This window comes from Tinamus guttatus, unplaced genomic scaffold, assembly GCF_059628265.1.
Source record: "Tinamus guttatus ecotype Peru unplaced genomic scaffold, ASM5962826v1 Tinamus_guttatus_pri_ptg000030l, whole genome shotgun sequence".
Lineage (NCBI taxonomy): Eukaryota > Metazoa > Chordata > Aves > Tinamiformes > Tinamidae > Tinamus > Tinamus guttatus.
Window position 1 is genome coordinate 1,213,357 of NW_028288564.1, and position 12,090 is coordinate 1,225,446.

General features: G+C 40.2%; 1 protein-coding gene across 1 annotated transcript in view; it reads left to right on the plus strand.

The window, feature by feature from the left end:
* The first annotated feature begins 7,346 nt into the window (after positions 1–7,346).
* The window catches only part of NCK2 (NCK adaptor protein 2), a 51,013-nt gene continuing 46,269 nt past the window's right edge, over positions 7,347–12,090 (plus strand). The window contains exon 1 of the mRNA XM_088530380.1: positions 7,347–7,440. The gene's annotated coding sequence lies outside the window, so the exon portion shown is untranslated. The remainder of the gene's footprint in view (positions 7,441–12,090) is intronic.

The window sequence follows — 12,090 nt, forward strand, 5'->3', positions numbered from 1 at the left end:
AAATTAACGTGTTAGAATTTCAGGCATATTATATTATTAAGCTTTTCTGTAAGATCAGAAAATGTGGTAGGTCATGGGTTTGAATTTGGTCCAAGCTGGTAATACTCAAAGTTGGCAGCTTGCAAAAGGATCTCTGCGCATGCTTCTAAGAATGATTTGAGATAAAATGTGCTGAGCAGGTGAAGATTATAATTGGTGAGAATTAAAATTATGTGCAGCATGCACAATTGTACCTTTGTGTAGTATCCATTTTTTCTGGAGTACTTTTTGAATTAGCTGAACACTCTAGGATTTAGCAGATTTTGACAGAAATAGATTGGTGTTTTCGGACTTTTCTAAACATCTCTCATAAGGATGCCCGGGGAAAGACTTCATCTGCATGAGCCTTGGTGTAATCATGGCTCGTAAGACACATCCTGGCCCATCGTGGAATGTGCAATTTCACATGTAGGCCCATCCATGAGGAACGCTTTACTGTCCCCTGAATTTGGTATGTTGATATGCAGAAACACTCAGAAAATAAATAGGGAAAGAAACTTTTACCCTTGGAAATGTTTTCTTCTGTATATAGACTGGTCAGGGTTAGAAACTTTGTCTGGATTGCAGTCTGATCTCTTTCACTTATTTAAAAGCTTATTTATCTATTTGTAATTGATATAAAAGTTTTGTTCTATGACTTCAGTTAATTGTCACTTGCTTATTTTTTGCAGAAGGTATTTCAGAAGCCAATCTTTGCATAGGTTCATTTAAGCAACAGTTGAACTTTTATAAGCAATTATTTTAATAAGTGAAAGTACAGATATCTGTAAATAAAGGGAAGGTAAATCCTTTTAATGGTTTCTTCATTGAATTAAAGGCTATAGGTTCTCCAGTTTGGTAGCTGCACATTCTCAACGTTTCCCCAACTAAAAGGAATTCTTGGCAAAGTTCAGCAAGGTGAAATTGCCACAGTATTGAGCAGTAATGCAAATGCTTTCAAGCTAAAAGGGAAATCAGTGGTTAGACTAGTTTAAGGAAAGGAATAAAAGCAGCAAGAAATTGTGCCCTTTGGTTAAAAACCCTCGATAACCGCTCTTATTGCAGCTTAATATTTGGGTATGACCAAATAGTGTTTTCTTTCAGGTAAGTTTTAGATCAATTTAGTTTGTATTTCTGAGAAATTGATAACAATATTCTACTACTAGTGGTTTTCCTGTCTATACTTTTCTTTCCTGTCAAAACTTTAACTGTCTACTACAGAGCTATCTAAAAACCTGTGACACATTATAAATCATTACCGCAAATAGTTTTAAATTACAGCTTTGAAGAACACCAAACTGCATTGTTTGCACCTGTAGTCTAAAGAATCATATTTTGAAGGGAAAAAAAAGAGTTTAAGAAAATACACTGGTAATGAAGGATTCAATTCTATAATTATTGTAGTCAACACACCTTGTTTTTTAGAAAGCCAACTTGGATGCTGTTGCCTTGAGGGGACAGGTCTGAACAAGGTGATCTGCTTTGACCTTTTGCCATATGCGTAGCAGATTTTTTCCCCCTCCCTTGTGTGCGCATAAATGTCATGTGTTCTTAGATTCTGGTTTGCTTTTTGGTTTCAGGTTTGGAGCTACATATATAGCTAATCTGCGCTTGAAAACAATTTCCACTTGCAACCCTGGTAAGCTCAGACAAAAATGACATAATTGAATTTCTTCCCAGATACTGTATTTAAATAGGTTTGGAGATGTCATTAATTTGACAGCTGCCATAGGCAATCTTGTTTTTGAGAATTGTTATAGAGATTGCAGTATTTCTATCTTTTGTCTTTGACACAAGCTTAGTGTGATAAAATAAGGCACCTTCAAACGTGTTCAAGACAAAGGGAAGAAGCTCAGTGCTGAAAAGCTCTATTGCTGAGTTTGGGTTGAGTAGTACGAGATTTTGGGATATTTAGTGACCTTGCAATACTGGCAATGTCTTCGGCCACAGCTGCTGTGTGCTGCAGCTGAACCCTAGGAGCTGTGTGAACTTCTTTAATCCTGCTGTCAACCCGAAGGAAAGGTTCTGGTGCAATTCAGACAAAAAGTGGTTCAACTCTTTCCCATTAGTTTTGGAAGAGAAAAGCAGGTGTTTGTAAAGACCCTGTGTTCTTTGGGGAAATAGTGACTCCAGCGTTAGTTGCTTTTCTTGGATCTGAGAAACGTAGCAGTTTTGTTGCAGGTTTGAGATGGTGACTTTAGGGACTGCCCTCCTGCAATATGCTAAGACTGTGTGATAGCACCCTGCGTTGCTGTGCTTGGGGACATCTCCAAGGCTGCGTCTGAAACAAGGCCCTGCCGAGGTCCAAGGGTTTATCTTACAATTTGCCTAAGAGGTCGTTTGGAAGTCCCTAGTTGCAGCAGTTCTATACTTGAAACACTTGAAGTTCATTGCTTTCCTTCAGTTGGATTATCAAAGGAGATTTGGAGAAACTCTAAATCTGGAATGGCAGTTTTTTTTTTTTTTTTTCTTCCCAGCCTTTGATTTACAGATATCTCAGCTGATAAATGGCTTGTTCCTCACCAGGAAGATGATTTTAATGAGGGTGTTATTGGACTCTTAACACCAGATAGTAAGTGAGTGTATTCCAATTTAAAGTAAGGGCTTTTGTGTTGTTTAAGGGAGGAGAAAACAATACATTTTATTAAGGAGCTCCAGTTTAATGGCTACACTAACTAAATTCTACAGGCTCAGAATTTGCATTATTGCAAAGCAAATGCAGAGTTTGAGTAGGCAAGATAGCGTTGCCTGCACTCCTCCTTTTGCTCGGGGAAATTCGGAAAGAGATTTCTTCAACTTGCTGCTAATTTGCTTCAAGTTAACAGCTTGAGCGGAGTAGGGCAGAGCTTGCTAGCTCCTCAGAAGGAAACCTCGAGCTGCAGCACCGTGCACCTGCAGCAAGGAAGAGCGCAACAAATCCCACGGGCCCAGCACGAGTGGGGCTGCAGCTGCCAGACAGCAGCGGCTCTTGCAGCAGTGGGGCTTGTCGCACCCAATATCGGACCTTGCGTTATCAAGATTATGTATCGAGTTTGTGCTTTACTGGTTGAAAGTTATCAAGAGGTTTCTGATAGTTTCCCCCAAAGGCATCAGTCAGGATCTGCCCTGTCCATTTCTTCTCTCTCCCTTAGTCTGCCTGGCCGTTTCCAATGTAACCACTGACCTGTCCCCTTTTAACATCACCTTATCTGTATGTTTTAGCATTAAGACCATAGTCTCTCTGCTATTTCAAATTCAGAGGGTGCTGTTATAGCACAGACAGCTGCTTTCTTGAATGTATACATACGAAAATAGGGCAGATTTTCTTTGGGCTAAGGCAGAATGCATAATTTAGCAGAAGAGGGGCTCTAATAAGGGCTACAATTAACTTGGAATTGCCAGTGGGCTGAGCATGCCTTAGCCTACCCTAATAATGATATGAAATCCTTCTGTAGCCCCTCTTACAATCTCTTTTCTGTTACATCTCAGTCCAAAGAAAATCTCTAATTGTATAAATGTGATGTTAATTTGCTTGTTTTAGACATATGACTCCTGAACTAAGAGTAGTAAAAAGGAGTCTGCTGCTTTTTTCTCTGATACTCTGTCAGGGACTTAACTGCTGAGACAGATGCAATATTAATTCATCTGAATTAGAGGTTTCCAGCTTTTCACAAGGCATCTGCGTATAGCTTTTTCCAGCGCAGGTGTGCATTTTTTAGTAATTTACATGTGCACAATACTGTGAAGAGGTCTGCTGCTGTGGTCATCTTCCGAAGACCTACAGTCCACAGTAACTGAATTAAAAGCCAGCGATATAGAGGTATGATGGCCATGGAAGCAAATGTACAAAGCCTCTCTCTTCCCCTTTGATCATCACCAGGTATCATGTAGATATCAGAGCCTACAGAGAACATTCAACAGAGTCAAAGAAAAGCACAGGTCAGTGGAGTCACTTGATAGCGTGTGAACCAAATGTGACCCAGCCTATGTTTTCTCTGGCTGTATTATTTTCTTTTAAACCCCCGGAAAAATATATCTATAAAAAACGTTGCTCGCTCAACAAGTGATACCTAAATACCTCCCAGTTTCCTCTTTGACACAAAACACCGTGGGCAGGGGCTCTGCTACAGTCCTTGTACTCCAGAGATGTGCACAGAAAATATCTGTCCTTGCACCTGGGCTCTCTTGAGAAGAGACTAGAATTTCCGCTGCTACTCCTTACAGTCTTTGGTCATAGCTCCAAACAGGAGCCCTAAATAAGCCCCGTTTAAAACACAGAGTTTTGCCTTTGCTCCAAGAGTCAATCTCATTTTCCTAGCCAGTGTGCAGACCTGCATCTTGCCGGCATTTAAAGCATCTGGTGATCTCTTTTTGCATGCAAGCTAGTGAATGCAGTTCCTGCGCCTTCCCTCCACCCCTCTTTTTTGTTTGCTTCCCTGCTGAAAAGGAACCAGAGTATTAGGGAGGAAAAGGTTAATTGTGTGGAGTATGCAGTATGGCTGGATTTACATCTTCTGTTTTCAAAATGTTGCACAGATTGTAATGCAATATGGCTTTTTTATTATTATTTTGAAACCTTAAATACCATGTGAATGAAACTTTGCTTTTTGTTTACTCACTGTTTGTGCTCTGTGCTTAGTTTTCAAACTTAGTATTCAGCAAATGCATTGACTTACTTGATTTAAGGAATATTTGCCTTACTTAAATTTGCCATCTTCTTAGTTTTAGAAGGAGGATATATAAATAGGGGATTAAAATATTAAGCATGTTGTAGTGTCTTAACTAATCTTTTCCCTGTACCCAAATTGAGGTTTCATGCTGTTCTGAGTGGTTGCTGCCACTGTGCTGCTTCGTGGATCAGGATTGTGCTTGCCCAAGTGTCTGTGCAGTTAAAATATTTTGAACGTAGCATATTTAGAGATAACTTCATTTGAAATATCTGCCTAATGGAGCAGTCTTAATGGAATACTCTAATAGCCCAGAGTGGTTACCTGCAATTGCTCCAGTGTATTTCAGTCAATTACAAAGGAAGGCAATATTTAATGTTGAAGAAGTTGAGCTGGATGGTGTAATGAAATGGCAGATTGCCAGCAGGATCATCTCGGCAGGAGGATCTGTATTAATGTGATGCTTTTCGTTTGCTCTCCAGAAGGTCACTAGTAATATGTCAGTTGTTGAGTTTCATCATGGTTATCAGAGTCACCCGTGTGACTTATCCTTTGCATTAAAAACCCTCATATGTGCACTATAGGTTTATGGGCAGGTCGTTGTTGTGTATTAGCATAGTAAGTATCAAAGAGATTATCTTAGCTATTTCATGTTAGAATTTAAATCGGAGATAGTCTCGTATTGGGAGAAGAGTCTGAGAGAATTGTCATTGCAGCACTTATTGTAAGATTGAATCTGGATTATAGCCATGGGGGTAAATAAAATGGGCCACATTTTAGAGCTGTTCATTGGAAAAAAGGGTGGTTAATAAATTCCGATGTTCCTCTTACAATTATCATTACAAAAGCACTAACATGTTACAGTTGCAATTTTTAAAGATTATTGTAACAAGACTTACACGTATAAGCTGCTTATCATATATGGTGTTTATTGATTTTTTTATTATTATTATTTTATTTTATTTTTTTCAGTGCTTGTGTTCAGGCACAAGTTCAAACTCCTATTTTTAAAGTATCTGACTATTCAAAGATGGTTTTGCTTCTGAGACTTAATTAGTCCTTTTTATCCTGAAGATCTTAGTTTGGAAAATCAAATGGGGGCAAATCGAGATTGCAGTTTGGAAGAAGACAAATGTGTCTTTCTACCCTACACATTCATCATCACCCTTTCCTACGTGTTCTGATTACTCTGTGTTTCTCATTCCTCAGCGTCTTCTCCTGTTCCTAGGTTCTGAATCTCATAGTATTATAATATCAGAGCCTCTGATGGTTGGTTTGTAAGGAACTTTGCCATATCTTTTGTATTAACTGTCACTATTGCGGTCATAAATGTATTAGTGTTAAAACTGGCACATAACACTGAATGGTCCTGCTAGTAGGCACAGATACTATTGGATGTGATTATAGTGCGCAGGGTTTTCTTGCCCTGTCCTGTCTTTATTATGAAATGCAGCCTTCTAGAGTTCTGATTCCTGTTTAAAATATAATAATAATAATAAAAAACACAGTGCAAGACCTTTGACTCAGTGGAAGATGATCTCGAGCCTTAACTGATGCTTCCGTTTGCCACAGCATGAGAAGGATTTTTGAGCTTCTAGAATTGAATATTGTCTGAGGTCTTGAGTTTCCGTCCTGAGTCTGAGTCACTTCCCTAGTCACAGGGTGGCCTGTGGGGGCGGGAAATGGAAATGGAGGGGTGTCCCATAGGGGAGGATTCCCAGCACAGCTCGCCTCACAAAAACCTCCTCTGGTGACTTCGTAGCAGGGTGATGGGAGACAAGGAAAAATGCAGCAGAGTTGAGCCCTGAGGAAGTGGAAGCCAAGCCATGTTTGTGCATCTGTGTCTGTTCATTTGTGGTTTTATTTCAATTCGACTCTCAAACTGTTGGCAGGGATGAATTTTTACTGTGTATTTTTTTCCTGGGACTCTTTGCACTGTCAGCTTTAATGTTCTGAGTTATTTTTAATGAATGTTAATTGAGCTGTGAAAATGAAACCTTTCTTGCTGTGCAAAATGAAATTAAAGTTCTTTTACTGAAATAAATAGAACTTTATCTTACTAGCTTAGATGGAATTTGGACTTTCATTCTCCCCAGCTCTACTTTCTCATGTTATTCAAGATTTCCTTGCATTGTTGCCAGAAGAGAAACACGCACTACAAAACAATGAGCCAGTAGAGAAGCATATCTGCCCTCCCCCAGGGTTTTAATGTTGCTTCATGTATGGAAGCATCCTGTCCGTTTGCTGTTGAACTTGATCTGTCCTCTAATGTAGAATATATATCTATATGTATATATGTATGTGGGAGAGGGAGGGCTTCCCTGTGGGACCAGCTTCTGTGGTGGGGGCAGCTGCTGACGGCCCCTCCTGCCAGTGTCCTCCAGCCCTGCGACGTGGCCTCCTCCGGGGCTCACTCTGCACTGAGCTCACTGCTACGTGGTGGTGGCTGCAGTTGTTGGACTGCTCTTCCTCCCCCCTAAATAAAGGAATGATCCTACTCTGTTTTGTCTGTATTCATCAAGAAGAGTTCGATATAAAGAAAGATTCTATTTACTCCAAATAGGTGGATCCAATCAAAGCGATTTTGCCTTCCTTGCAGAGCCTCCTAGGAGAGCTTGACATTCTGCAGCCTGAATTACCTGGATAAAGCTCCCCTTCGCAGCCGGGCGGTAAAGCTGAACTACGTGCTCTTTGTTTGTTGCAGGTCCTCGTGTCCGTGCCGCCGTTAGAGAGTCCTGCTGGTCCCTGCCTGACTCCGTTTACCAGCGTGCCAAAGGTAAGGGATTCGCGCCCTGCTCTTGCAGATGGAGATAAGGAGCTACCTGGTTAAACAGATTCCTTTTTCCTTCAGTAATCTGAGACAAATCAGTTTGAACTGTTGTTTTTTAATAACTGAATAGGGTCGGATTATTAATTAAGCACTGGATATTGCTACAGCTGTTTTGGGCTGCTGTTTCTTGTTATCTGCTGCTTTGGTCTGGGGCTTTGTTTTCCCCAGAGGCTCTGTAGGCAAGATACGGTGGTAGGGAGGGTATGGAGAAAGAGCGGTCACTCATAGCCTGTGGGGTAGCAAGCTCAATATTGGTCAGTGATTTTCCAGGCAAATTTATTATTTCCTCCTTGAATTCGTGATAAAAAAAAAAAAATTGAACCTTCCTCAGACAAAAGTTAGGATGATTAGTTATTGTCACCTTGGAGCCTTAACATGCAAAGCAATATATAAAGTACTCATATCTTCATTTTGCTGCGAGTTCTGTTAAAAGTCTTTTCAGTGAAGTATTATCAGATGGTTAAGTACTTTAATAATATGCAGGTGAACCAGTTAGAATTAAAATGATAGCTAGTGCAGTCCAGTCTTTAACTTTAAACATCTATGTATGTTTTTGCCAATGATTTAGTTTCCTTCAAACTAGAGCAGGAAATTCTGAAATACTAAAATAGCCGATTTAAGATGTTTCAATGGCTTTTCTCAGCACTTTTTCAAATCAATCGATATTTTTCCCATTACATTTAAATACTTGTTTATACCCATAGCCAGTTGAAACCTGGAGTCTGGAGATAGAGTATTTCAACAAATTAAGAGTATTCTGACATTTGGCTTATGCAGGAACTTTCTACCCTTTGAAAAACAGAATTTAAAAAGAAAAGAAAATATTGTTCTGTATGCTTTCCCAAAAGGCAAAAATACATAATAGTTCCCTAAAAGGAGAGGAATGGTCTTGGTACTTGGAATCTCAGGTCTCTTCTTTTTCAGTATGAGAGCCCAGAATATGTTCAAAATCAACCCCATTTCAGTAACAAAATGAAATTGAATTTTATTATTCATGCATTTAGCATCTTTTCTGACCTTTGGGTGCATATGTACACCATGATGCACGTTTCAGATGAAATATAATCAACTTGGTAAAGATCTGATTCTGCCAAGCATGGAGCTTTCTGGTCTCTTTCCAAGAAGGGAATTATCACATAGGTGCGGCTGTATTACAGCCAGTGCTTGAAATGCTTTGTTTGGAGCAGACATGCTAAACGTCTTGCCTTTTGGAAAGGAAATGCACTTGGTCACAGAGTAAATATTCACAAACTGTATAAAAATATGTTCTTTAGACTTACCAAACTGCAGAGAACAATACTTCCTCATACAATTTTGAGAAGTACTGGAGTTCTTTGGGGTCCTAAGGGCTACATAGCTACAATGACCACATGGTCATTGAGATCTGCAAAGCTACCTTTTATCTATTTGTTAAAGCTGGCTTTTTTTCTGCTCCCTCCTACCTGTGCTGCTCTGCCTACCCGAATGGATGCATTCATATATTTTGTTTATTAGCAAGTAAACAAAATCTTTTTCTTATTATTTTTTTGGCAGAAATGAGATAGTGCAGACAAAATCTAATGTTCTCACAGTTGTCTCAACATTACAGTTGCTGCAACAGTATCCTAACAGCACTTAAACAGTTTTAAAGCATATTGCATGTAGTCATATTCGGTAGTTTTGAACTTGCTATTCATTCACTTATGTTGTCTTTGAGCTAAAGAAAAAAAAAATAGGTCTCACCTTGTATTTTCTCAATAAAACATTCCAATTTTAAAATTTCTCAAAAAATTCATTGAGCAGACTTTTTTGTAACTGCTACACATGTGAAGTTAAAATAGTTTGGGAGACTAGTAGCATGGGAAAGGTTTTGAGAACCTTCCTTACATCTTTATGGCACTCGTACTGTTCAGGTCCCCAAGTGATACGTGTGTGTGCAGAAGGGAGACTGTTTGACGCGGTTTGTGCTTTAAAGAGGGTACAAAGGAGGGCCTTGGCAGCCGTCCAGCACTGCCCAAGGTTGCCAGCTGCGGGCGGAGGTCGGACACCGCGGGGCCTCGCGCGTCCAGGTGGGCCAGGGCTGCCGCCGAAATGGTGCCACCGTGTGGGGCTGGGGACCCGCCTGCGCAGGGCTTCTGAAAAACTCACCCTCGTCCTCGCGAAATATGATACCTTGCTTGTGGTTTTTTGTTATTTTCTTTAACTTGGTGAAACTCTCAGAACATTTCCTGGCGTTTTTCTGTGGCTCAGCACATGTGCAGTTGTTAACTGGGTTTTTGAGGCATTAAACCTAAAGGAAATATTAATTATTGTAGTGTTTCATACAAGTGAGTCTCATGGAAGTCTTGGTTATGGAAGTGTTTGAGAGGAAGGTACATACCGAGTACATGTCCGAGATCCTTTCCAAAGGTGCCAATTTTTTTAAAAAAAAATCCTGTAATTATTTCAATTATCCCAGGTGCCTGAAGTGTTTATTTTAAGCCTTTGAATGCAGCTTTTAGCTTTATTTCAAAACATATTTATAGAGTATAATGATCACATTTGCACAACGCTGCCCTTTATGTCTTAGGCCAGTTGTATCATGTTTTCTGAATTGCAGTTGTGGACAGGAGAGGAGAATCCTTTCTGCTCCCTTTCCCTCCACTCCCCCAAACCACTAGCATACACCCACCTGTGTTAATTCAAGGAAAAAAATCAATTCTGCAGTATGTTAAGTAATCTTAGAGATACTGTCTTTTTAAATTTTAACGATGTTTTTATGCGCTTCCTATTGTAATCATTGTAATTATTTGAAAATAAAAGCATAGCTTATTTATTAAGAATTTCCAAATAGATAATTGAGTCGCTTGTCTGTAAATTTTTCCAGCTGTGGTGATAGCCTCAGATGCAACTCGGGTTTGTCAAAATTAACTGCATCTTGTATGGCCCATGAGTAGCTTTTGCAGTATTTTTTATGGCTGCAATCCGCATGGATTCCTGTCGGAGAGAGAACCCTGCACGGCTTTCCTCGGAACCTAAAAATTCAGTTCAGCAAAAACAAAAAGGTGATCCCATTTTTCCTGGTGGAAGTAGGTTTGTGGTTTAATAGCCAGTATGAACTTGGTCTTCTCATGCTGTGTGTGTCAGTTTTTCTTAGACAAAACCAACTTTGTGTTCTGAAAAAAAAGTTCTGTTCTCTCTTTGTTCTCTTTGTCCTCTTTTCAGTGATGGCCACCAACAGAACTAGAGGTAATGGCCATAAAGAAGTTCCACAGAAACTTAAGGAAAAATTTCTTAACAGTGAGGGTGACAGAGCCCTGGAACAGGCTGCCCAGAGAGGCTGTGGAGTCTCCTTCTCTGGAGATCTTCAAAACCCTCTTGGACGCAGTCCTGTGCCACGTGCTCTAGGTGACCCTGCGTGTGCAGGGGGGTTGGACTAGATGATCTCTAGAGGTCCCTTCCAACCTCAACCATTCTGTGATTCTATGAAAAGAATCTGGCATGTTACTTAGCTCACGAACACGGCTAGAAATAGACCTAAGACTAAGCATGTGGCCATCAAAATACTCCAATTTAAGTGTCTTGACCAGGGTTAAATGGAGCAGCACTGTTAGAACTGGCTATTGAGTCCCCATTCATGGGGTTGCTGGGTAGGCATATCCCTACATTAAATCAGTTTATGACAAGATTTGGCTGTGCGCTGGGCTTTGTTTTGTGGAGCTGCTGATACGACTCGAGAGTATGATCTTCAGAAACTCTTTGAGGTAGCACAGGGTACGTTGAAGGAGGGGTATCCCGCGTCGCTGGAAGCGCTAGGTAATGATAATGCTCCTCTGCTCAGTAACCACTCAGAAAGCAGTTCTGCTTTGCAGGTTCTGGGGAGCTTTAAATGCAGCTAAAACTATAAAATTCTGTATTTCTAGTAGTGTTCTCGATGTGTGCCATATAACATAACATTCACATGATTAGGATCAAATTATATTTAAAAAACAGCATTTTTGTGAACGGGAAGAGCTCGTACATGCAGTTTGTCTCATTTCCTACCTGCTGCATGACATTTTGCCTGCTGAAGAGGCATTCTGGCTAACTTCCTAGTGGTGATTTCACAGAAGAGAAAATACTTAAAGTATGGTATATTTGCTGTGGAATTGTGTTTCCAGTAACTTAGACAATTAATCTGGACTTGCAGTTACTGTTTACTGTGTGCTAGCAAAGCTTGAATTCTACTAACTGTAGAGGACTTGTCCTTTTGCTCATTTTTTTTTTAAGGTGGCAGTAGTATAGAGCATAAAATACTGTGCATACAGGTAGAAATATTTTTAAAAACTCTTTGTTTTCCTTGTTTTAGGTTTGGTCTCATTTTATAACATCTTAAGTTCCTTCCAGATTTAAGCTGGTGCCCTCCCTGGGATTCCCTGCAGAGTTTCAGGGATTCCCTGCAGCTCTCATCCCGTCTTTCCTTATCGTGAAGGCTTTTCCAGATGTCCTCCTCTCTGTTGTTCCCCAATACAGAGGCTCTGTGCAGCATACCGTCCAGCTGTTCTGTCACACTTTATTTCCCCCTTCTCATTTAGGTGATCTCTCTCCTGCTTTTGGATTCAGCCCCTACATGCTCAGTCCTTTCTGCAGGTACCTCAT